At 42.3% G+C, this 27,397-nt stretch overlaps 1 long non-coding RNA gene across 1 annotated transcript in view; it reads left to right on the forward strand.

Annotated features, from left to right (window-relative positions):
• The first annotated feature begins 3,660 nt into the window (after positions 1–3,660).
• Positions 3,661–27,397, forward strand: part of LOC146990856 (uncharacterized) — a 71,006-nt gene continuing 47,269 nt past the window's right edge. Inside the window, exon 1 of the long non-coding RNA XR_015037788.1 lies at positions 3,661–3,769. This is a non-coding gene — a long non-coding RNA (uncharacterized LOC146990856). The remainder of the gene's footprint in view (positions 3,770–27,397) is intronic.

Genomic DNA, 27,397 nt, shown 5'->3' on the forward strand with positions numbered 1-27,397 from the left:
TTTCTGTGCCTGTTGTTTTCAAATGCACTGTCTACCTCTGCTTGTCCGTTAGCGATATTGGAACATTTAGTTTTAAACTGAGGATAAATGTTGTTTTTATCTTGTGTTTTTAAAATGGACCGAACAGCAGGTACATAAAGTTCATGTCCCTCACTTCAACATTAACATGAACTCTCTGTGTATTTGTTCTTCAAGGTACAAAATCTGTTCTATTGTCAAGCTAACGTCCAAGCATCCATCAAAGATGTGAGTGCTTTCAAAAGGCTCATTCTTCATAGTTTAGTGCTTTGCTGAATCACTTCATTTCCTTCTGTATGTTTTATTGAATAAGGCTCAAATTGCACTGAGTAGTTTGGGGATGTTTATAGATGGAGCAAAGTAAAGTTCAAAGAGTGGAGGTTGATAAAGAAAGGATGAGTCTCAAATTAAAAAGAAAAAAAAGTAAAAGTAGGCAAAAAAGAAAACTGAGGGTGAGGAAATGGGATAAACGGACAGAAAGCAAATAAATGAAACACAGAGACCAGTGGCAAGCTGTGATTTCCCAGTAAGAGTTAGCTCTTCATCTGCTGGTGAACCCAGCCCTTCACCAGAACAAAGCCGCCACATACTGCACTCGTTTATCGTCCGTTTTTTATCTCTCCTCTTTTTTTCTACATGCAAGAGCTCCCTCCCTCTCTCTTTTCCTCTTTCTCTCCGACACAGTGGGATAACCCACAACCTCACAACCTCGCACCTCCCCTACCGCTTCACACACACACATTCTTTGCCAGATACTGATGGACATGCAAGACTGCCACACTACATACTACAGTTCCTACAGCATTACGTTTTTGATTTGTGCACAATTACAGCATTCGTTTAATTAATAAGCTGTCGTGGTTCCTGTCAGTCATCAGCAACACTTGTCAACATGTCGTCCTAAATTCTGTGACGAGCCCCCACCCTCCCGCTTTGCACACCTCGGTCCCCGCCTCTCCCCGGTGCAGGTCAAGAGGCGGTGTGCTGACTCCGCCACCTGCTTTCTGATCGCACAAACATAAACAAACCAAACACTTATTTCCTCCTGATCCGTACCCCGCAATCACGGCACCAGTAAAACCTCACACTCCATTTACCTTCAGCGCAGGTGACTGCCTGGGCACTGTGTATGTGTGTGTGTGTGTGTGTCAGAGAGAGGGAAAGAAAGAGTTAGCATGGACTTTTAGACTTTGAAGAAAGTGAGAAAGACGGAGAGAGAGAGCACAGTAGCTTCTTTTAATGAATTGTGTATTTTATTCTTTGTATAATTTGTCCTGCTTTTTCTTCTTTTAAAGGGACAATGAGGAGTTTTGGAAAAGCGAAGCATTTTCACACCACATTTTTGAGCCTCCGCGTGCACAGTGAAATTCTTTGACCGGCGCGAGACAGACTCATGTTTTCATTCATCAAGAATTAAAGTCAGAGGTTCGAAGACGATCAGATACCGTCGTAGTTCTGACCATAAACGGCGATTCGGCTGCGTTATTCTCATGAGCGTCCGCAAAACCGAAAGTAAGGAAACGCTGGTCGGCTCGCCCAGCATTTCCGCCACCACTAATAATAACAAAATAACGATGGAGACAAAATGATATATTTATCGAAAATGGGCCCATTAACAAGTGTGGGTAACGTAGATTAATCCACAGTAATATGAGACCTTTTTTATTGTCGCAGAATTTTTCGTTCTGCCGATGGAGAAACTCCTTGTTGTCCCTTTAAGGCTGCTGTCATGAACTAATTTCCCCTTGGGGATAAATAAAGTACAATCAATCAATCAATCAATCAAGCTAAAGGAGGAGAGAAAGTTGTGGAAAACAGAGAAATAGTTGAAATAAAAGAGAGGAGGGATAATAAAAAGACAGAGAGCCTGTGGCCAGAAGTATGTAGACATCCTCGGACCAGACTATGTGATCTTGGCACTTAGTTCTGGTTAAAGGACCTCTGACCCCAGTTTCATCCAACACCTTTGTGGTGAAGTGTAACACTAATGCTCAGGTGCAGCGTCTAGTGACCACATCATTTTGTAAGCAGCATGGGGGTGAAAGACAACATGTCCAGGGAGATGGGCGATGGGCGATGGGCGATGGCGCCGTATTACAGCGTCATCACAGAGATGGCTTGACCTACCGCTCACCCCTCCATCTTGTTTGTGTTCTGCTTTATTTGTTGGAAACAACAACAACAGCAACCAGCCTCTGCAATTATTCCTCAGTGCTGCTTCACTCTCTGTAATTATACACCCATACGGTGTGTGTATGTGTGTATGTGTGTGTGTTTCACTCATGGACACGTCTGCAGTCGTCGATGTGAATGTGGAAACGCTCGTTTATGTGTGGCCGGGTATGTGTGTGTGTGTGTGTCAACAACAATTACACACCCATATTGGCCAAAAAGAGAGGAAGAGAGAGGGAAAGTGAAAGAGACAGATGAAGAGAGAGAGAGGGGAATGAAGGGACAACAAGCTGAGGTCTTTGTTGCTAAATGACAGTGATTCACCATCAGGCCACCCATTTAGTTTAAGTGTGCTGCTCATTTGCCTGTGTGTGTGTGTGTGTAGATACAAAGGGAGTGTGTAAAATAAAGATGAGAGGATGTAACAGACATAGAGGAAGAGCGAGGCAGCAGGACACTCTCCCTCTTTCTCCCCTCTCAGTGTCATCAAGAACTGGCAGTAAACCAAACCCTGTGTGTTAATTTGTGTGTTTTAGCCCGTGTTATCACCGTAAGTGCGCAGAAATATGTGTGCAGGAGCATCTGCATTTTTTGTCTCACTTTTGTGTGTATGTGCACAAGGTAAGTGATAGTTAGCTTGTGCCCTCTCCTTGTCGCTCCTGTCATGCAGAATTTTTTTTTTTTTTTGGGGGGGGGGGGTGGATTTTTTGGTTCGTCTGATTTTCAATCTGGCACATAAACCACCATCGTTGGGAAAGTTTAAACTGCACCTCAGGGGTCTCTCAGTAAACGCTCTGGTGTTTTACCATCATTTCATCTCAGCTGAAGGTTTACCGCGTCCTTTTAAGGGTTGCCGTGTAACCACATGTGTCTGAAAACAGCTTTTCTCACAGCTCATTTAAAATCAGACTCAGACGGGAATTCAGAATGATGATCATTTCAAGCATCTGATTGAAATGACCACTAGTCTTAATTACAGATTTACAGCTTTTGGTTCTTTTGAAAACAGTGAAAACGACAACTTTTTTGAACCAATGTTTTGTTATTTGTTGTCTCCAAAATGTACGATCATTTTTTTCTTTTAGTTTTTCTAAAGGTACTTCAGTGGGATATTTCCATTTCTTCCTGTGGGGTTCAGGAGTTTGGGATCATAGGGTAACATAATATGACCGTGACATAAAAACGTATTATTTTACAACTGAAATCCTGTGACCTGAGCTTCATTTCCCTCCCTAAAGTGAATTCAATTCAATTCAATTCAATTTTGGATTTAAGTTCAGACAGCAAACGAGTTGTTACCACTGCCTAAATGAACATCACATGAGAACTTTCTTCTTTCCTCAGGTAAATTCTGCGGAGGTGTTCCCTTGCCCCCTCCAGCTGAATCTTATCTATTATTAATGTCTGAACATGGTCTCTAAGGATCTGCCATCCATTATTAATGCCCTACAATTTCTCTCCTCCTCTCCCAGGATCTCCTTCTGTCTCCACCTCATCCTTGTCGTTGTCCCTCCTTTGATCCGTCTGTCCCAGCTTCCATCCCATCCACCGTCTGGAGAAAAGCTAATAACAGGTGTGTGTGTCCCCACCCCCTTCATCGTGATATCTCCTCCTCTTCCTCCTCCTCCTCCTCATCCTCCTCCTGTTCTCCCATCTTCAATCTGTCTGTGATTCCTCGGTGTCATTGTTTTTTTATTTTTTTATTACAAGGTGTTAAACGTGTGCTTCTGTGTGTGTGTCTGTGTCTGTGTGTGTGTGTGTGTGTGTGTGCGCCACCTGGGTAAGGCGCCACTTTGGCAACCCGCTAAACATGTGTGTGTGTTTGCATTAATCATGTATGAAGGCTTGTCTAACTCCTTGAGACAATTAACACACACACACACCAACACCAACTCACTCATCATCTGTCTTGTGTGTTACTCAAACCTGCCCATTGTACAGTTTTTACTTCACATCTGTCCAACACACTTTCAAGTGCTGTGCGGATCATTTAACCATCAACCTTTGTTTAAAAGTCTAATTATAGTGAAATAAGTGACTGTAAAGACTTACGGGCTTAAAACTTTGTGTCTTTCTGTGGTGGATTATATGACAAAAGCTGAAAATACTTTGTACCACGAAGAAAGAAAGAAGAAGCAAAACTCCAGCGACAAAAATCTGCAAAGAATTATTTAATTTTTTTGTAAAGCCTCAGTTTAAGCCATTGCTACCAAGGTCTGTAGCTCCATCGTATGTCATTTAACATGACAAAAAACTCGTCCTTCTCTCTCTTGAATAGAATCACTTGAAGACTCATCTCTTCCAAGAGCACCTGCCAGCCAAACACCTTTAATGTAATACCCTAACATGCTTAACTAGCACTCACTAAGCACTTTTGGTCTACTTCTTTACTTTATCTACTTGCACTTATTAATAGATGTGGTGCACCAAGGTCTTGTACTGCACTGAAGCATTAGTGATGTCCTTCTGTTGTCAGATGCTTTGAATAAAAGTGACTGCCAAATGAGTAAATGTTAATGTAAATGTAAAATTGACCTTTATGTCAAACATCATGCACCTGCAAATCTCCCAGAGGAGTCTGCCTTGTGATTTAAAGCTGTGGTGCAGCTCACACTCACTTCCTATTGAGAGTGACAAAGGCTTCTTGCTTGTTACGGCCTGTAATATTTAATGAGATGCTGCATAAAAAAGAGGCCAATGGTTCTATTAGTCTGGTCTGTGAAACAGTTGCCAACGGCAACATCTTAAATAACAGTAAATCTGTTGCTGTGAAATTCACTAATGTAATATTTGTTGCAAATAAACTCATACATGGTGCAAAATCGGGCAAGACAATTAAAAGATAAAATAAGAGCAGAGAGGTAGTGTACAGGGTGTGTGTGTGTGTGTGTGTGTGTGTGTGTGTGTGTGTGTGTGTGTGTGTGTGTATGTGTGTGTGTTTGTGGTAGGAACAGACGGTACTGGCCTTTTGCTGGCACATGAGTGCGTTCAGGTGTGTAAGTGTGTGCACGTGTGTGTGGTGACAGTTATTCTTTCCTCAGGTGCATCTAGGAGGGGAGTGCTGGGGTGTTGTCTTTTGGCAGGAGTGTGTTAGTATGAGTGTGTGTGTGTGTGTGTGTGTGTGTGTGTGTGTGTGTGCGCTCCTGGATCGTCTTCCAGAGAGTCTGTAATTACTGTTGTCGGTAGATGCTTGCCAGCCACAGAAGAACCAGACATTCATCTTATGACACACACACACTCTCTCTCTTACTCACTCACACTCTCAATTATCTACATGTGAAGTATAAACTTTCCCTTCCAATTACAGACTCTCCCCTGCCGTTAAACACAACTTGAACACAAACCACCTTAATGATTTCCTCCAGCAGCTCAGCTGTCAGTGATATCACAATCTTTGAGTGCAGAAACTGGTTAAAGAAGCTCAGTCTCTTTACTCCGGCTGCTCCTCGTCGCTCTCTTGTGTTGAAAATACATGTTTATGATGTTGTGAGACATGTTTGATGAATGATCTTGTCTATTAGTTTCCAGCCTGCAGGCACAGATCCCTTTATTGGGTCACGGGTGCACTAATCTGTTTTAACTCTTCTCACGACTTCTGTCTCTGCAAGATTTAGATGTCACACATATTTACCTGACTCTGTAGAGTTATAAATGCAATTTCTTTTTCTGGTTTGAATCAAAGGCCATTATAGCTCAGTGTTTCCTTGCAGACTGTGTGGCCATCGCTGAACATCGCTTGCTTCTTAACAGCTTCTTGTCATCAAAAAGTTTGAAGGATTTTAATCAGTGCTCGATCTGCTTTTGTATCCCCGTGATCTTTATAAATGCCACATAATTCAACAAATAACAGTTAGGTTTAATTAAGATGATTAAAAACTCCCATCTAATCCGTCAACACACTGTGTTTATATCTTACACTGCACTGAGTGTGTATGTGCGCCTCTCCTCTTCATGCTTGACAAATCAAGAAGATCACTGTATAATGACTGCATAACAAGCATGTCCCTAAGATACACAGACACGCACCCACACACATATACATACTAACAAACAAACATGTCCTTAAGACAGGCGCAGCTTATCAATCGCTGTTAATTAAATTCTTGTGTGTATTAATGAAAGACTTAGAATTGCTGTCTACGCTGCTTTATAAGTGTGCGTTTGTTCCCTTCTTGTTTGTTTGCGCTAATGAAAAGATTTCACCTTGTAGCAGTTTTAGTTGTTGGAAGTGTTTGTGCAAGTGTGTACATGTGTGCAAGGGTGTGTGCGATGGTTCTATATAGTATGTTGTGTGTTTACCACCTTAAATGATTTTCTCAAGAGGTGAGGATGAATGATCTCAGAAGAAAAATAGAAAAGAAAATGTATTTTAAAGGCTTGTTGACCTAAATTACAGTCAGTCTCTCGTGTTGTGTATGTGAGATCTTTTTTTCTCACAAAGTCCCTGTTAGCTCTGTGCTGTGTGAATTATCCTTGAAGTTTTTAACTGTAAGTTGATCTGAAATATCTATATCTTAAAACCAAAGAGAAGTATTAAATGCAGTAGCTGAAGTTAACTGTTTTTTTCTATTCTTTTTGGATAACAAAATCTTTTCAAATCTTTTTTTGTATATAGTTATTATTTGTTACTCTTTCTCTGAACAGGATTGAAGCCCCAAGGCCAGTTTAATATGGGGTGTCTGAAAAGAGTCACTGATGAAACATAGTGACTCTGAATACAGATCATGACTCTTCATTTCATGTACATTCCTCCCACATTAAAACCGTCCCTGGGAAATATTCAAATCAATTTAAAGTGACTATTGCCATCTATCATTATTGTCCATTTCTCACATAATACCACTGCCACCACTGCTTTCAGGCTGCAGCAGCCACGAGTAACCCCATTAATTCCTCAATACCTTTTATTGACCAGTACACATATTCTGATTTGTCTCTCAATGGAGTAAAATACAGTTAATTCTGCCTTTTTTTCAACGGTGTCTGATCACCTGTCAACAATATCTAAAGAGCAGCAGATATGCAGCGACTAACGATGACATGGAGAGGAAATGTGGCGAGTCTCACTCAAAATCCCCTCATCCTGCCTCATCCCATCGTATCTGTTCTTTAACCACTCGGCACCATCTGTTCGTGTTGAGCTGAGAAGGAGCATTTTGTCCGTGGATCTCCTCTGCTCCCCTCTCTGACGCTGTGACCCGACCCTGCGCCCTGCACTCGTGTTTATTAGGAAACGAGAGCTTTTCTTTAAAGCTGCTTCTTTAATGGCATTAAAGTGGTTTTAATGATTTACAATTCATAAATTTAAATATTCAAGCGTAAATGTACAAAGCAACTTGAGACTGTTCCCCAGATCCTTCACTTCTTAACCTTCTCCCATTTCTCTTATCATATCCTCGTTTCCTCTGCTCTCTTCTTTCCCCCAGATTAACACCCACCTCCTCCTCCCTCTCCCCTCCTTTCCTCCTCCTTCCTCCTCTAATGTGCCCTGCCTTCCCCTCCATTTCCCATCCACCCTGCTCCATCTCATGGGCATATGTCAAGAGGAAGCAAGCATCTGCTCCTTGAGAGGGATTTTTGTGTACTCTGCCATTCTGTGCCAGAAGTCCGTCAGTCGCACGGCGGCAGTATGGCCATGCGCTGCCTGGCGAGGAAGTGGGACATGGACCCAGGAGGGAGGCTCTGCTTGATTTCATTTGGGTGTCTGTGTCTTGGTGTGAGTTTCGCGGTAGATTTCTGTGCTGCAGAGATCTGTATGTATGAGAGGCTGGCAGAGCCGCACCTGGTGGAGAGACAGGAATCAGGGTGACGTTCTGTTAAGGACAAGAAGTGAAAGATGAAGTGAGTACGAAAAAGCAGGACGAACAAAAGATACAAGTGTTTATTGGTAGGAAGATGAATTGTCACCAGAACTCTTCAAAGTGAAGGCCAAGTGAGGCTTTGTGTTGGAGGCCCAAGTGGGATGCAGCTGGGAAGACTTGAAACATTTGAGTGAAGCTTGTAGTTTGAGTGGATAAAGTTTTTTGTGTGTGATCAAAATGAAAGAAGGATTTATATACATCTCACTTTTTATTGTTACTCCTCTTCCAACCACTGCACCATCATCACATGCTGAAGATGAGCTTGACTTACTGTATTGTATAAACAGTGTGTGCACTAACCTTCTCTTGTGTGATGGGGTCCAAGACCATGTGTGTAACTGTGAAACACTCACAGTGACTTTAGCCATGAGCACCTGCAGGACTGCCAGTTCATGCACACACATGAATCCAAAAGAAACATACACACACAGTGAATAAGGCTTCATCCACTTCCACTCCTACTTAATGTGTATTTTCATAGTCACTCAACCCCACATGAGTCAGTTATAGGTCATGTAGTAAACAAATGTGTCATGTTTTGATTTCCTTTACTGCCATAATGCGTCATCCTCGTGTTCTTGAGTGAGAGGAAGATCTTTGTGGGTCAGCGTCAGTTGCTCTTCCTCCCTGCTTCTTCAGTTTATGTACAGTATGAATACTATATGTCCATGTATTTTACATGTGACGCCCTGCGGTGCTCTTGCACAATCATGTTTAGGGTGAGAGTTTGATTGTTTGGCCTTTTGATAAATAAGAATGCAAAAACAAAAATGAGGAGAAATGCAAATATGCTGCTTATTATGCACCAGAAATTAATTAAACAATAGATGGTTAAACTCCAGAGTCTTGACAGCAAATTGTGTTTTAAATTTAGGTGTGTGCGTCATTGTTTTGCTTTTTCTAAATAAAATTTTCATCCATTTTTTATTTAATATACAGACAGATGAATTTATGTAGGTTTTATAAAAAAAAATAAAATAAAAAATAAATAAATGAAATAATGAGCCTTAAGCATATTCAAATTACACATGCTGCCACACAAGGCATGCACTTTTAAGACCTCTTCACTCTCCAATTTAGTGCAAGAATAAACAACAGCCAGCGAAAAGAAAAGAGCAAATGTGTCATTAATAAAAAAGAAAGACGAGCTAATTGTGCTGCATGCTCTGGAAAAATCAAAAATCCATTAGAGGGAGGGAAAAAGGACAGTGAACATGCTTTTTGAAAATCAGATGATGTCTCACAAAAGAAGAAAACCAAGAGCGCTTTTACCCTTAATTTGGTCCTATATCCTTGATTTAAGATGGTCTTCTTGTGTACGTCTGTGTGTGCTCGCGCACACGCGCGTGTGTATGTTATTGTTGTACTCGCTTAATGCATGCCAATGAGTCACGCAAGAGGCAACTTTATCTAATCTCCATAAATGGCCATACAGTTCACAAAGGTCACACACATACACACACTTGCAAACACACACACAAGCCCATGAGAGAGAGAGAGCATAAGGAGACGGTAATTGAGAGAAATTAGAAGAAATGATGGAAGGGGCTGGTCGAAGTAAAGAGGACTGAGAGACAGAATGGACTCTGGGGTGAAACAATTAGCTCTGTCATTTAATGTTTGCTCTGCTTTACCAGCACAGAAAGGTCAGCGCGCTACCGCAAGGGAGAAATCGCTACCTACGGTGTCTAGTGAGGGACAACTTTGTGTATGTCAGATCCTTTTCTTAGAAACACAGGGGAGAGCTGACTAAACCCCAGGTGAGTTCACTCCAGGCTTTTTACTTCTAATCTGTTGCAGGCAAATTTTACTCTTGTTAAAGAAGAGAATCTGACACCGTCTGTCAGTACCTCATCAAAATCTTGTAATCATGAGACTATGATAACACTGGGTCCTAGTGAGTAATGCTGCCTGCAGTGCAGTCTTATTCAGTGTCTAATAAACATATAAAGTGTCTTTTCTATTCAAGAAACTGAAGCAGATAAAATCACACCAGTAGCAGTAATAGTGGTAGTTTGCGAAAATGGCAACAAGGTGTGAGCACAGGAAAACTTCAACCATGCATGACAAGTGCAGATCGACCTGTGCGTTTGTGTGTCTTTTAAGTGTGTGATACACACTACAATGTTAACAACCTGCAGTGTGACTGGCTGGTTGCAGACATTAAGATAAAACCATGAGTCATCAGCAAGAGAACACGCTGGAAGTTTTCGTGTCACTGTGTAATTCTGTTGCGTTACTATTAACAGGCGTGTATGGCAAGTGCAGTGTCTTTTTGAACAATGGGCCTTTCACAGCAGACATGTTGACTGGTCAAACACAGGTGTCACTAATAGCACGGCTAATTGAATTGATGGAACAGAGCCATCAGCGGTGTGATTAGTTCCACCTGTGTGTGACAAGTCACAGTGTCTGTTATTAGAGCTTTACTAATGGGTCAGTCGCTGCATTAGTTTGCTGCACTGTTTCTGTCATTTCAGAGGAGATAACTGGAGATGCATTACATCATATATATAAAGCATCATATGTACTGTTTGTATATAATATAATATAATGTAATATAATATAATATGCAGTTATGGATTAAAGTACTTTTCTTTGAGACTTAAAGCATGTTCAACCATCCCAAACTGCAGTGGAAAAACCAGAACAGTGCATTTATCTTAACTGTGATCGTGCTTCAGTTAATATTAAAGATAAACACATGGTAACAGTATTAACAGTAACATTTCAGTGGAGTTCCCCTTTCAGGTGGGAAGCTCCTCCTCATGTGTGTGTGTGTGTGTTTGTGTGAGCATGCATGTGCAGGCGCTCTTGGCGTAGCTTTGATGTTGTCACAAAGATCTCTCCATTATTTCCTCTTATTGTAAGATTAAGATTAAGATTAAGATTATACTTTAATTATCAGATCACTTCTGAAATTTGTCTTGCGTCCCATGACGTCCACAGTTTCACATAAACAATACAAAACACAAAAAACACACATTTACAGAAAGCATAAATGTCACCCTCACATTTAAAGAAAAACACAAACTACCTCCCAACTCCTCACAACACAAATCCAACATTACAAAGTGTCTTGGTGCAACAGCCAGTGCTCAGTCTGTACATGAACCTTAGGGTCTATTTAGAGACCAAACTCTGATTTAACAGTTTGACAGACTGAGGGACAAAAGAGTTCCTCAGCCTGTTCAGTCGAGCTTGTGGAACTCTAAACCTTCTGTTTGATGGCAGAAGCTGATATTCCTCAAATAACACATGAGAGGGGTCAGATGAGATATTACTCGCAAGAGACAACATTCTTTTAGTGTATGCTGCTTGAAAATGTGACTCCAAAGTTTGACCCACAATCTTTGAACAGATATGTAGCAGTCTGGTTAGTTTGGTTTTAAGTTGGACAGACAAACAACTAAACCAGGCACTAATTCCGTACTGCATAACACTCTGCACTATAGATTGAAAAAATAATAACAGGATGTGTTTGTTTGCTCCAAATGACCTCAATCTTCTCAAAAAATAAATACGTTGTTGTACTTTGCAACAAATAAAGTCTACATGTACACTCCAGGACAAAGTAGCGTCCACGTAGATGCCCAGATATTTATAGGAGGAAACTTGTTCAATCTCAGCATTATGTACAGTAACTGGTGGAGGGTATGAACCCACTGGGAGACCGAAGATGATTTCTTTTGTTTTCTTTGAATTAATAATGAGTGAATTGTTTTCACACCACTCACGTAGCTGAGGTAAATTCGTGTCTCTCTGTAAAGCGTCCGTTTTGCATTTTGCCTTCTTTCTTTTTTTTTAGACTTTGTTTTTGATCCCACCATGAAACCGGCTTGGAGGGGTCTCAGGGGTGGGTCATTACTTTGTGTGCGTGTGTTGTGTGTGTGTGTGTGATGTTGGCATTACCTGCCATCTCTTTGAGGCCATCTGGAGTCGGCACATGTGGGAAAACCCAGTGTGTTAGCTCCGAGTGTGTGTGTGTGTGAGGCTGGGTGTGTCACTTTGACATGCCAACACATTTGTCAAAGATAACATCACGGTTAATGTTAAATTCCTATCCAACTGAGCACAGCAGCTGAGAGGAGGGACAATAAAACTTTGTTAAAGACATATTCTCCTGTACATTTCTCTAGACAACCACACACACACACTTACACATTGTATTTCAGCAGTTTGGCCCGAGAGCATTGTGTGTGCATTCAAGTAGAAAATTGATCCGTTATGTGTCGAGCTGGCGGCCTAAACAGGCTGACTCACGACTTAATAACGCCCAGTTACTCTCTGGGTGTGCTCACTTTGTAAATCCTTGTGTTGATGTCCAGACAGTTATGTGGGCGGGACTGGGTTTGGATAAAACGACGAAAACGGTTCAAAATATTTAGCCGTTTTCTCTCTCTCTGTCACTTTCCTGTCGAAACTTAAAGAAAGAAGTGATGAACCTGCCGAGACGCACTTGTTGAAGTCTCAGATGGGAATTGAACACCAACAGGAGTCAGTTTCCAGTCAGGTTCACTAGTTTCCCCTGGAAACACTCTTGTGTTCTCAAACTGATGAAGATACTGTAATTTCTGAATTGCTCAAATACTATATTACTATATTCCAGGATGAGATTGTTAGATATCCATGCATCAGACGCTGTAGTTGGGTCAGTTTTTTTTTTTTTTTTAGAGAATAGAAAGAAAGTGTTTAAGTTGACCATTAACATTCAGAATTTAAAAATGTAGTGTAACAAACAGAAGTAAGTGATTATTCTCTGTGTGAAACATATAGTGCTGATGATCATATTTTATTTACAGTGCAGTGAGTGTAAATGGCTGCTTTAAAGCACCTCACAGCCACAGGGGAACAACTGTGCAAAGCTTTATTTACATGAACGTGACAACAAGAAGAATATTTAATCTGGATGTTTGTTTCCCTCAGCGCCCTGCTTTATATTCATCTTCTTTACAGTCACACTCTCTGCTGATGGCTGTGTTTGTAACCCCAACACCTGAAAAAATGAAGTGAAGGTCAATATAGTTTCTCATTGTGACCCCAGAGTGGTGATTTTGAGTTACAACAGGTCTGACAGTCGGTTGTATGAGGAAGTTCTTAAAGGGGAACTATGCAAGTTCGGTCACTTTTCTGTTTTGCTAACCCTCCTCCTGGCCATGTGCATTTGTTTTCAACAAAGCAGACGAGAAAGAAATCCATGGAGCTGTCGATAACATTATTTATCATACATGCGTAGGATGTATTTCTGTCTTATCTGTCATAAACAAGAGAAGGAAGGTTGGTTTTCGGCCAAGAGACGCTACGTGCAAGGCAGAGAACCTACACTCTCCCTTGTAACAAGTGACAAGTCATTTATTTAACCATCACAATTACTCAGAAGCTGTTTAATCATGGTCAAAATGTAACATAGTTAAGGTAGAAATCTTGCAGGATATAAAATTACAGAGCATGCATGAGTTTAGTTTCATTAACATGTGCAGTACATACAGCAGATCAGAGTATAGAAACACATACAACCTTCTGACTGCGATCAAGAGAACTGTTCTGCTCTGCACAGTGATCGCTGTCCCTCTTTCACCTTTTCTCTTCCTGTCTTTTATGTTTCTCTTTCATCCCTCGCTCAATCCAATCGGGCCCACGACCTGAGCAGCTGAGCTCTGCCTTCGTCAGCTCAAGTTGGACACGCACACACACGCATGCGCAAAATAATTTGCATGCATTCATACTTGCACACGCACGACCACACACACACCCTCCACACTTCATACAATGCCTTCGATTAATTTTCTTGCCTCATTTGTTTGAGTCAAGACCCTTAAGAGTGCACACAAACGCTGACCTTCAGATACAGAAGATTAGACACTTGAACTCAGACTGAAGACAGACGCATCCTCCGAGTGGGAGAACCTTGTGGGGAAGCGACAACATAGTTTTCTAAGAGACTGGAGGCAGGCACTTGAGGGAAAATTAAATCTCTCCAAGGATGCTGTCAGGGCATTGAGAGAAGATTGGCGTTTTGTGTCTAAATACATGTACACCGAACTGGCTCGGTTCACTTTTTCTTTTTTCACATATTTTTGTTTATGGTAGACTCGTTTATAGAGCTTTAAAGGCTGTTCCAAAGGTTGAGAAACCTGCCTTAGAAGGCTTAACACAAGATCTTTGTCTATGACGGCAGGTGAAAAAGTTTGAATTTGATTATTTGCTTTTTTCTTCAATGGTTGAAGAGGTTTCTCAAAAGAATTTGGGAAATGAAAAAACATAATTAAAATCACTTCAGTACAAAGTCGGAGGAAAGTCCCAGTGGCAGCAGTACTCACAGGAGTTGTTACTGGAGGTTTTTCCTCTCCACTTATTCTCCAAATGCAACTGCCTAGGTCATTACCTTGTCTTTTATGTGTTTTATAAATTTTCAGAATGTGAACTCTCTTAATCCAGCCATGAATTGTGAGCTAGTTTATTTCTCTCCTAAATTGAATGGGCTCGTAATAATATGTACGACCATTTCAGTCCACGTTTCAAATGGTTGATTTGTATTGCTCATAAAAACTGAACAAGCTGAAGATCCGACAGCCTCCAAACAAATGAGAAGAAATGAGAAATATTAATTGTACTCAACATGCATTGTGCGTAACTGGTCCTAGGAACATATATTTGATAATCATCACTGAGAGTCTATTAAAATATAAACACTGCTGCAGCGTCTTCAGCTGAAAAGCAAACTGATGTAGGTTACTTCAAAGCTTTCCCTCGAATCTAATTGTCCTGCATTTTGCAATTCAGCCATCTGAGAAAAAAACGTGAATATACTCCATCGGGTTAAGACATTTTAATCTTTCATTTTTTACATTGGAGAAAGAAAAGGTATTCTACTGCTGCCCTCCTTCTCTCCTCCCATTGTAAATATGAATGAAGTTTGATTCTGCATCTATGAAGAGACGTCTTTTGAAGGATTTTCTTGCATTGTGAGGATAAAAGGCATTCTACTGCTCTCCTTAGCTTTCATTATGAGTTCTTTTCCTATTAGTTCTACTCCAAGAAGCAAGGTCACAAAGGCACTGACCTGGTGCTTATTTCATCATTATGTTTGCAGACCTGCCAACCTTGAAGAAAGTCTGGAAGTTCTACCTTTGACCAAAAATATGTGTTGGGGTTCAGGGGTGTTATTACTTGTCTTTGTGGTATTTCTGCTTCCTGAGAACATCCATGGCTGCATCATGCTCTGGGGAGATGTTGCACATACACATATACAGTTGAGCTTTATACATTTTAATTCAGTCTCCCTGATAAAACAGAACTCTGAAAATACAGATATAAGTTCTGAGAACACTTAAAGCTCATAATTTCTTGATTTCACCAAAAGATACAAGCTTTAAAAGCCTCAGTGCTGCTCTCCAACTTTGAATGTCTAGGTCATTGTGCTCTTTCTTCTTCAGTTTTCATTTTTAATGAAATCTCCCAATATTCATTCAGCTTTTTATTCAGCGCTGATCTGTAAGGAGGAAAAAGTTTTTCAATTTTTTTTTTCCGACTCAGTTTTGAAAGAACCAGGGAAACAGACTGAGGCCGATGCCGTGGACTGAGACAGACACACACTCGGGGACAGATGAAAGAATCAGTCATCTGAAAGTTTCTCCAAAACCACAGGTCGTGTCGCAGAGGGGACGGAGGGGATGAAAGGCGAGGAGGATGCAAATGAAAGCCAGAGGTAGAATGGCAGGGGGACTGACTGGCAGGGCAGATCGTGTGCCAAGCCACTGTCACTGGCACTTTATAGACACACACACACACACACACATATATTGTTGTCTAAGCTGCACCTGCCGTACACACAGTCACATTTTAGGGGTAAAAACCAGTGGATATCTTTACAATTTGCCCACATTTTCACCAAAACCCAGGCTAGCTAATGATGTGTTGTTGAAAGTTTCCTCCCCATCTCTCCACTTTGTTTCTGTACCTGTCTGGTTACCACGACGCCCAGGGCCTGTCACTCAGACAACTGTGCAAAGATGAGTTAAGCACACACACACTTCCAAAGACACACACATGCACACAAACAGACACACACGCACTCGGCTATGCGCGATGGGCGACGGTGTACAAGTGACTGCGGGTGCCCACATCAGAATGCAGGTTGGAGGTTTGACATTCCTGGAGGCTGTGTCCGTCTAGCCAGTTAGGGGGAGGACAGCCAATAACACACACACACACACACACACACACACACATAGCACTGCTGTGACTATCTGATGAGACTAATGCTGATCCAAGTCAATAGTGAGAAAAAAAAGATGGCTTTTAAATGTTCCACCTCTTACCAGGCTCGTGTGTGTTCGTGTTGAGGCTTGAATGGATGTGCTTCTCCTTGATGCTTGTCTCTGCCCATGCACTTTCATGCATGTGTGTGTGTGTGTGTGTGTGTGTGTGTCCTGTAACAGTAATGAAGGCAGTCGGAGAGATTATCACAGCTGGGCGCTCGCAGACCTCAAGGTTAAAGGAGCACAAAGGCACAGCAGAAACTGTGTGTTCTGTGTGTATGTGATTGTGTGCATGCCTTTGTATATGTGTACATGAGGCTGTATAAGCGCCTGTGTAAGATTTGAGCATGAGGCAGCAGAGCCACGAAAGGCATGACGGTTGATTGGCTTGACAGAGAGAGCGAGCGGGGGTGGTGAACCAATAACGAAGGGTTGTGAAATTTCAAGATGGTGAATTGACAGGATGTCAATAGATTAGAGGGAAGAAAGGCTGCAGACATCAGTGTTTTGTTGTTGGTTTTTTTGAGGAAGACAACTTTGTTTTTGTTGCAATGTGAGAAAATCACTTTAGACTGATGTTTTACTTAAATTATGCAATTTCTTCTACTATTTCCCAAGGTTCCTGTGACCCATACTCCCCGAGCACCTTGCTGCAGTGCAGAGATGTTCTTATTGAAAGTTTTGAGTGACTCTGGCCCCATTTATCCAATCAGAGGAGGCCAGAGTCTGTGGGTGGGAACTCACTGTTGTCAGTCAATACACTAACGATCTTCTGGTCGACTGCCCCCTCTTGCCCCGATGCTTCAGGCACTTAGAGGAAGTCACTATGGCTGACTCAGGATGCAGTTGAAGGGGAGGGGACGGTGGAAGATATTGAATCTCTAGATAGCACGGACACAGTCTCCAGCGTTTAGCCTACATCATGCAGCTTTGGGTAAATGAAGTGAAAATGAGCATCATCAGAAATAGCTGAAATGATTTCCTTTCCTCTGCAGCTGGAACGAACACCACAGAGTTTAGCTACACCTGTAGTTCAATAAACAGAAGGAATTTGGATTATCTCACCTTAGCCGTAGCAAGTGGCTGAGGACGGCTCATGGTGTCTTTTGTCTGTGCTCTAAGTGTTTCCTTTGGTGTTTACGACTGTTTAGTCAACCTTGCCAAATGGCCTCTGAAGTTTTTAATGCCGCTCATTCAATTAAAGTTCGAGGCAGAGCCGAACCTGGGGGGGCAATAAGTCACATATTGGTATTATCCTGCCCTGCTAATTACCGAAGCAATGAACTTTAATTAATATCCGAGCTGGATGTGTGTTGAAGTATGCAAATGTGTACGTGTGAGCGAGTGTGTGTGCGTGTTTATGTGTTTCTTTGCGCACTTGTGGCCAACTCTGCTTTATCTCAAGCCATCGCTCTCCGACACACGTGTATACACACACACCGAGGCGGAGGCTGACATTTCGCCGAGTGTCTCGCTTCACATGAGAAACGCTGACACCGTGAACCGAGGCGGGTTAGCAGGCGCCGTTAGCATTAGCATAATTATCTCAATTATCAGAAGCTTTGAAGACCAGGACCAACAACAGGAATGATTGCACCGACTCAACCCACGACTCAGTGGAGCCTGAGGAAACAAAATCTCAGAACAATCTTGGACTTTTTTCATTTCATTCTGCTTTTCTGTTTCCCAGTGAGACAATTCAGTACACAGCTTTGAAAAATGTCCCCTGATGCACAAATTAAATTATCCCCAGCACCAAAAGCCTGATACGGTAGTCATGGTGTTACCAAAATCAGACAAATTACCAAAATTAAATATAATTTAAAGTGTCTAGTCGACAGTAGTCCTGTGAAGAAGGCTCAACAAGATTTTATTAACAAAAGAGGGTCTGCCGTTTCAAACATGGTGGAGTTATTTTGTCTGAGGCGTTTTGGATCTCTGTTGCAACTCTGTGGGCGAAGAGAGGAGGAGACGTGTGTTGCAGCGTTATGATGGTTTCAGATATCAGCCAGAGATTGGCTTCTCTTTTTTTTTTTTCATCTCAGCCGTCTGCAAGTCCTTTTTTACTTTTTTATTTTAATTGTTGCTAAAATGTGCCCGACACAACTGTACATTTAAAAAAAAAAAAAAAAAACGTACAAAAAGGTTGTGTTAAAGTGAACTGATGCCTGTGTTTGTGTGTGTGTGTGTGTGTGTGTGTGCGCTACCTACTGGGCTTTGCCTAGAGCTAGCAGTGCCCTTCACTTCCCTTTGCCCAGAGCTTTGCTACGGCCACGACTGCTGCGAGGCAGACAGAGACACTCTCACAACTAAAACACCTGTCCTGATGAGAACAATGGCTTCTTGGACACGTAGAAATACTTTGATTTCCACCTGTCCTTGTTGGACGAGGGTGACCGCTTTGAAAAGAGTTTTGCTGCGCTCCTTGAACTTGGTGTGACAGGAGACATCTTGACGAGACAAAGAGGACATCTCTGCCTTCTGTGTGTCATGTTCAGGTTGTTGAGGAATACACTTTAAAATGTTTAATCTGCCTTACAGACATGTGAGGTTTCTTCAGACTACAGCAGCTGGCCTGCTGACCCTTCAATCATCATCTTGAATTTAGTTAGTTTGAAAGATACTTGACTTTTCTGATCAGCTCTTACTGTCACACTTGTGTGTAAAAAGAACAATTTCACTCTCAGTTCTTTGCACAAAATAACACAAATCTCTGACCCATCCCTTAATCTATCAGACGCTTGTAGACGTAGTTAACATTCAGCTTTCAGAGCTCACCCCCGTCAATCCCTTCCCTCTTTCCTCTTCCCTCCCTTCCCTTCCTTCATCCCACCCTTCACTTTCATCCCTTCCTGTCGCCAGCCTCCCTATGATTTTTTTTCCTTCCCCACATCCTCTCCCTCCCACCTTTTGCCTTTCTCTCTCCCTCCATCTTTTTTGTCCCTCTCTGTGATTGTTTCATGTGTGTTGATCTCACCTTGTGTGTTTGAAGCCCAAAGAGCAGCGGCGGGCGATGCTGGATCACACTACTGAAGCCCCCGACACATCTCAAAGAGAGGAGGGGGGAGAGAGACAGACAGATAGGTAGATAGACAGGCAGAGATAGATAGATAGATAGATAGATAGATAGATAGATAGATAGATAGATAGATAGATAGATAGATAGATAGATAGATAGATAGATAGATAGATAGATAGATAGATAGATAGATAGATAGATAGATAGATAGATAGATAGAACATAAATAAGAGTAAGACAAAGGAAAGAGAGACAGTTACGTCAACTGTGCCTTTCATGTCTGTCTTTAATGCCACTCATCTGCAGATGTCACCAGTTGTTTTTGCCAGGAACACACATGCACACACACACACACACACACACACACACACACACACACACACACACACACACACACACTGCTCTCTCAATCACCTTGCCACAGGCTCTATCCTCCTGCTTCAAACCAGCACTGTCTGTGCGTGTATTGAGTTGATTCAATCAATGGCGGCTTGTGTTTGTGTCTCACTGTGTGTGTGTGTGGCGGGGGTTTGAGGGGGTGTGGGGGTGTGTGTGGGTGGGCACAGAACCCGATGTGTATTCCCCTGCACTACCCTGAGTGAGTTATATGACAATATGCACACATTAAACTAGATGAATTCAGTCAGGAACACACAAAAGCACAGAACACAGAAAAAGTCTTGGTAGAAAGAAGCAGCGTTGACTCACCTGTAAAGTTCCTCTGAGCTGCATCTGGACACACATCATTTTGTTTGTTAGTCCTGATGTCAGAGAAGAAATCTTCAGTCCAAAAGTGTGTGAGCATGGTTACCAGTCAAGGTTTCAAAAACATACACACCCATACACACACACTTTGCCATCACATCCTGACGGATGCAGCTGCAGTTGGATCCTACACCTGCCCCCAACCTTTGACCTGGGAAGCAAAGATTCTCCACCTCCTGTCTGACCCTGGACAGGAAGCGGTGCAGGATGAGTCCAGTCGAAGGCAAATAGTCTAAAAATCTGTCTTATTGAAAGAAACATCAATTATAAAAGAGCACTCAGCTGTAACAAAAGACACGATGCCATTTTCTATTCTCAGATCGTAAATGTCTGTTTTTCTTGCAAAACAGAAAAACATGCAGTTATCCAAACTGAATCCTAAACTTCATCTGAACTGTCCAAATAGCAAAACAATAGCTCTATAAAGCCACTGCCCTGCATTACCCATGGGTCTCAGAAAACCTCTACGTAGCTTTTGAGACAACCCTTGTATTTCCTGTGCTGAAATTACGAGGCTTGACTTTCACCCTGCAAGTGTACGTGACTCGCTTGATTGTAGATTAGTGTGCCTCATGCTGTAGGTGTGGTGTGCATTCTTATAGTTTTGTTAAACATCAGGAAGAGTAAATCTGTCAGCACATCTGGTGTGAGGAAATCACCAGGCCAGTGTCCATATCGGCTTTCGAACAATGTCAGCGTGGAGTAAAGTATAAAACACAATACATGGAGGATCCTACAATGTATAAAAGAAGAACTGCACAGCCCACGTATTATATTATATATCCACAAAACTGCTAGAAAAGAAGAGTTATTCTTTTCCACTCATTAGGCTCAGAGAAGTTTCAGCGTTTCTGAACACACTCGCTGGCAGCTCACCAGGAGTTTCCTGTGTCGTTAAGCACTGACGCACACAATCTTCCTCGGCTTGAAAATTGAAAATACCAGGAACACACCTCGCTGATGAGCCTTGACCAATGTCGGCAGGTCAGTGTGAAGGTTTTAAAATAGTAGTCATGTTCTTCTGCTGATAATTTAACAGGAGCAGCACCGTCCAGTTTGTTGTAAATGACTTGTGCTTAATGCTGCGTGGACATGAAACCATATTTTTTTCGTGATTCAGATAAAGATTATTGGCAACAGAAGTAGTTCTTATGACCCTGAGCTGATTTCCAGTTTGAGCCTTGTCTTTACTGAACTTTAGCTGCACCTGTTTGTTCAGTTACTTCAAGCACTGATGTAAATCTGAATGCTCTCTGCACAGAAGCAGTTGCATTGCTCAGCAAATGCAGGTTGAGTCCGTATCAGTTTGTTACCAGTGGCTTTTTAGCAGAACACCAAAGCCCAGAAGTGGATTCAGTTGCTGAAAAGTTTTGTGTTTTGAATTCTTTTTATTGGTCTGCTCATTGTTTGTGATCGCTTTTTTCAGGAGCTTGTCACACACTTTCACACCTTCTTTATTTGCAGAGTTTAATAATACACAACAGAGAGCGATTTCAGCTGCTGAAAAAAGTAGAATCTCTGTGTAAATGACCCGTCTGCTCAGCTGCATGTTTGTCTGCTCAACCTGAGTGTGTATGGCTGTGTGTGTGTGTGTGTGTTTTGGTGCACTGTGTGTGTTAATCCACATTGACGAACAAAATACTACATCCCAGCTCCCAGCTCGGTTCCATTTCCTGTGGAAACTCCTCCATAAAGTGTCTGACTTGTAACTGCAGGTCCAAAAGGTGAGATTGGTGTTTTTCTGTGGAGACACAAAGAGCTGCACGCTGTGCACACTTTCCATTATGGAAACTCTGCTGCTATTGTGTTTTAATGGAGATGGAAAAATGAGTGTCATGAGTTATGTTTTAATTATGTGGCTGTGTTATTTTTGTGACACGTGCATCATGGGGGTGTCGTCTTTCTGTCTGTGTCAGAGTTGCTTGTTGGTTTTTACAACACATCTTAAAAATATGCTACTTGTGTGTCTGTGTGTGTCCGTCCTCCTGTGTGTGTTTGTACTTGTCTTTGCCTTCGATTGACCAGCGGTCCTGTGTGTGTGTTGGGGCATTTAGAGGATAAAATTCACACACTGAGCCGTGTTTGAGGTCTGATTGATCTGAAAAGCCTGATTACCCTGCCGGCATCTTAGAAAAGAGCAGGTGATCCCTGACGTTTATGTATCTATTGGTAACTTGGGAGCACTGCTGGAGCAGATCAGCTTGCATCTTTGCACAGGGATGACTGTGGAGGACATTTCTACTTGTTTGTTTTAATGTAGTATTCTATGTTGGAATTGTTTCAATAGTAAGAAAATTGTAAAATTGGCAGCGTAGATTCTTTTATGATAGCTGATTAAACTATTAAACTATACTTTTCTCTGTTTGCAGTCACATTTCAGCTTTTCCTCCACATATTTTCAGTATTTGAGCTCATCCTGAACCCTTCTCCTGCCTCTCTCTCTCTCTCTCACATCCCTTCATCTCTGCGTGTCCCCTCTCTTCCCTGCTCTAAATATCTCATTCGCTGTTAAACATTAGAGAGCTAGCAGCTGGTCCTTTCTCCTTCTTTAACCTCTGCCGCCCCTTGTAAGCATGTGTGCGTGTGCGTGTGTGACAGTTTTTGTGTGTGTGTGTGTGTGTATCTGCCTAAGGCGCTCAGGCAAATGGCGCAGTCCAGCAGCACAGGCTACATGCCAACAAGCGTGATAAGATGGACACACACACATCTCTCTTTTGTATTTGAACTAATCTGACTTATTACGTTTGAATATGTTCATTCAAACACTGAAAAACTGTTGCGAAGAAGAGTGGCACTTGTTGAAAAACAGCATGCTGACGAAAGCCGACGTCGATGCGCTGAAATAAGCCTGAGAAGTACAAAGACCGAGCCGCGTCAGTCGCTTTATCGGAGATCTTCGCGCTTTGCCTCTTTGGCACCTGCTTACGGGAGTGAAGCAGCGGCTGCAGCCGATGGAGCAGAAAAACACTGAGCTTTTCTTCTGCTTGTCTGATCAGCAGGGTGGCACCGAGACACCTGGAAAGACTCCAAAGGAAACACACACACACACACACACACACTGTCCACTAGGATGAGTGGCTAATGTGTAATGAAGAAGAAAAGACACATCTGCACAGAGCTGCTGTGTTCTTAGAGGGGGAGAGAGGGAGGCAGGAGGAGGGATGATGAAGATATACAGTACGGTGCGCCTCAGCTGTTGCACACAAACTGAATGAATAGTGAAAGGACATGAAATGAAGTTAGAAATTTTATGAATAAGATTTTAGGTGAAGGTTTGTCATTTTTTTTTTTTTTTTTAATCTCTTCTGGATTCTGGTTCTGGTTTAAGGTGTAGATACTTCCCCATCTTATTTCAAATTTTAGACAACTTTTTTTGGTGTATCAGCTGTTGTCCATGTGTTCAGGTTTACTGCATTATTTTCACTGCACTTTCACCTTGATTACACAGTGATAATCATCCGCTCACACTGTACGTCATGTATTTAAAAGCATTTTAAATAATCCAGGATGTGCTTGTCATGAGAATATGCAGATTTGTGTCGTTCCTGAAAAGCAGACTGTCGTCTCTCTAGGTCACCAGCTCTGTCGATCTTTAACTGTGAGGAATTAGGAGACCGACAAAAAGCCAGCCCAAAAACAAATCCACAAAAACATAATGTCAGATTATACATGTGCCATTTTAGCAGCTCAGAAAGTCATAAGATTATGAAGAACAGATTTAAAAGATTTGAGAGGAAGATGTGAAGAGTCAGGGAGGAAGAGTGATAGAAAGAGAAAGAGAAAGAGCGGATAATAAAGAAAGACATCTGTAGCACTTGTAAGGACATGGATTTACTGTCTTAATACAGTTACATCTCTCCCAAGGGGACCAAAGGATTAGATATGGTCATTTCATCAGACAGAGGGAAGCGGGCGGGTGGAGGATTAAGGAAAGACTGAAAGAGGAGAGGAAAAAATAGACTATAAGAAACAGAAATGGATGAGGGGATTGAGGGATAGACTGGAGGTGGAGACACAAAATCATTTTGCATCTTTGCTTTTATGGAATTGAACTAAATCTTTACAGTCGGGGACTATTTAGGAGTTGATCTGTTGCTGCATTTTCACTGACGATAAAAGTGAGTTTTCAATCCCAGAACACACACTCACTCACCGACACACACACACACACACACACACACACACACACACACACACACACACACACACCATGTTTTCAATACCACTGGCACTCGAAACCTGCAAGGACCCAAATGGCCCCGGGAATTGTGGGAAGGGACACATGAAAAAGCATGAGGCTTCCTTCCAGCCGGGGTCACTGCCACACCAGCTGTCCCCACACAGGGGACCGGGACACACACACACACACACACACAGAAAAAAAACCTCACTAGATATTCATAAATACAAACACATTCATCAACATTTATAATTGAGCTATTGATGATTTTATTCATTCAGATAACTGATAACTGAGTCATGGTGTGACTCCATTCAACTACATAAACACAACCAGCTGTATATGAAAGCATTTTATCACATTGTGCTGTAAGAAAAACACAAAGATCTAATGTTGGAGGTGTGTAACGTGAGTTGAGGTGATGTTTTTGGTAGAAATGAAAGAAGCAGAGGGACAGAGGGAGAAAAGAGGGGGAGAGGAAGGTGGACAAACACGACGGGTCGACGTAGAGAAAGAGAGAGAAGAGGAAAAGCGAAACACGGAGAGGGAGTGAGACAGTGGAGAAGGAGGAGAGGCCAAGGCTCAGCACCCTCAGACATATGGCTGTCTCCTTCTTGATTACACTTCAGCTGGCTGGAAGATTACCAGCTCTGTGTGTGTGTGTGTATCCTGCATATGCCTGACTGTGTGTGTGTGTTTCCAAGAGCTCACACTGAAGCCTGCGAAAGATTATGTGTGTGTGCTGCGCTTAGAGTACTTTAAGAAGCCAGCGAGTCTAGCGTGCGCCAGATTATTAGACGTTTATAGTTTTACTTCTGCTCATGATTAAGTGTGTGAGTGTGTGTTTCTGTGTGTTCTTTAGCGGGTCTTCGGTGGATTACTGGCATATTGAGTGGTGTGTGTGTATGTGAGTGTGTCTTAACACCAAGATTACTCCAAGTCAAGTAGATTGAGCCCCCGGGTCACAGAGAGGATGAGAAGCGAGATCAGATCGCTTCTGATGTTCTTTAATCTCACACACTTCCACTGCCAGTGTGCGGCTGTGTGTGTGTGTGTGACGTGGTGTGTACGCTACGCCTGCAAACGTGTCGTCTTTATATTGTGTTTTATAACTATATTTGTCAGCGGCAGTGTGTGTGCTTCTGTATGTGTGTGTTTTGTGCGCCTGTGTGGTCTCATCTGGCTGAGGCTTTCTTGGAAGGAAACATGTCCATATGCTACAAGAAGGCTGCCTGTGACCTCACACCAGGACCCTGCTGTAGTTTGCCACTATCTGCAAGGAGGGTGAGAGACATAGGCAGACAGAGACAGAGAGAGAGAGAGAGAGAGAAATGAAATGGGGTGGTGGGCAGAGAGAGGGAGGAACAGGGAGGGAGAGAGGGAGAGATGCCAAGACAGAGGGAGATAACAGCGGAGAGGAAACTGTGCATACACACACACTGTATACGTCAACGCAACGTTTGTTGTTGTTTATCTCGCAGATGCACAAGACGTCCTCAAAGTGGGAACATGACAAGCTGATGTTTACGTTTACCACAGGTGGAGAAGAACCAGAGGATGTGGTGTCGAGATGAAATCTACAGTAAACATCCAACACTCACTGAATCAAAGTCAGTTCAGCAGCAGCAGCGAGCTTAGCTAACCTGGCTAAACTGTTGTCCCCTGCACGTTGCTTCAGGTCCCCGTGTGAAATGAGATGTAATCCAAGAGGAGCAGACATTTTACAAGTCGTCCTCTCCAATAAATCAAATCCCAAAGGACTGAGTAGAGATGAAGAGTTGTGATGAGCTGCGTTTCTGTCGACTTTTGATTCAGCGCTGTCCATGGTGCTGATCTGCCGTGCCCTCCTGGGAATGTGCTGATGTGTCCTAACCGTTTGTCATTTATTTATTTCATGATTGTTGCAACCAGCCACTCTAGTCACTATGTCTATTCATACACTTTAGTCCTCAACGCAGCAGATTGTTGTGTTTTTTTCTCCCTGTGCTGGTGTCTGAATCCATCTCTGCCCTCTGTACATGTGTGCAGAGCGTATGTCAGTTCACGTCCACAATAAGTTTGTTTGTGGAGGTTGAGCCTTGAGAGGAACGAAATCACAGAGCAGGAGACGGAGAGGTTTAATCCAGACGGACACTAATGGGTCAAGGTTTGTTTTTTGTGTTTCAAGCGTGCATAAACATCATTCAAAGCCATTACAGCTGACGTCTAAGGAAACGCTGTCTCGCAGAAGACACACATAGCCTGAGGGTGATGAAAGAAGAATAATAAGCAAAAATTAGTGTGTGTGTGTGTGTGTGTGTGTGTGTCTGCTTTCCCATGCCAGATCATTCTCCTGCAATCCAAAGGCATCTTCATTATCCACATATTTATAAATACTCTATATGCCTACATACAGTACATATCTATATGTGTATGTATCTATACCATTACTCCATGTAGCCAGTGGCAGTGTTGTGGCTGAGGAAATCTGTGCTGTCTGTTGTGCTTCGTCCACATTGGCTGACAGATTCTTGTTTTCTAGCTTTCAAAAGTACTTCATGTATAAAGTAACACATTAAAACATTTAGTGAAAAGGTGCAACTTTGATATTTTGACATATTGCAGGCAAAGCTTTGTTTTCTTTATGATTAATCCTAGGACCAAACTGAAACTCTTCAAATTATTGACAGTATTAAAACATACAGTTTTTTTCTGGACTTATCCTTTAATGCATCTGCTCCTTGAACAAAGATCAATCACCCAGCTTCTCTTGATCACAACTTTTTCCAATCAATCATGATAATACCACAATATGGCCGACACAAAAAATACCTATAATCCCTGGACAGAGTCAGAAACATTTACCCCCACCCACCACCCACCACCCCCACACCCTCCAGCACTGTGTTGAAGGGCAGTCTGTCTAACCATTAATACCCCCTCCCTCCCCTCCCAGCCCACCCCAGGCCACTGATCTGGCTAAAGACCTGAAATCGCCCCCACAAATGGGAGCTGTGACATCAGCTGGGTAGACAGATACAGAGCATGAAATTTCCTGTGGTTTTTTAAAGGACTTTGGCCTGTGTGTGTCTGTGTGTGTGTACTTGTGTTGGTAGGTTTTCAGGGCCACAGAGAGAAAAAG

Source organism: Trachurus japonicus, chromosome 2 (assembly GCF_045865225.1).
Source record: "Trachurus japonicus isolate A0001 chromosome 2, Traja_1.0".
NCBI classification, from domain to species: domain Eukaryota; kingdom Metazoa; phylum Chordata; class Actinopteri; order Carangiformes; family Carangidae; genus Trachurus; species Trachurus japonicus.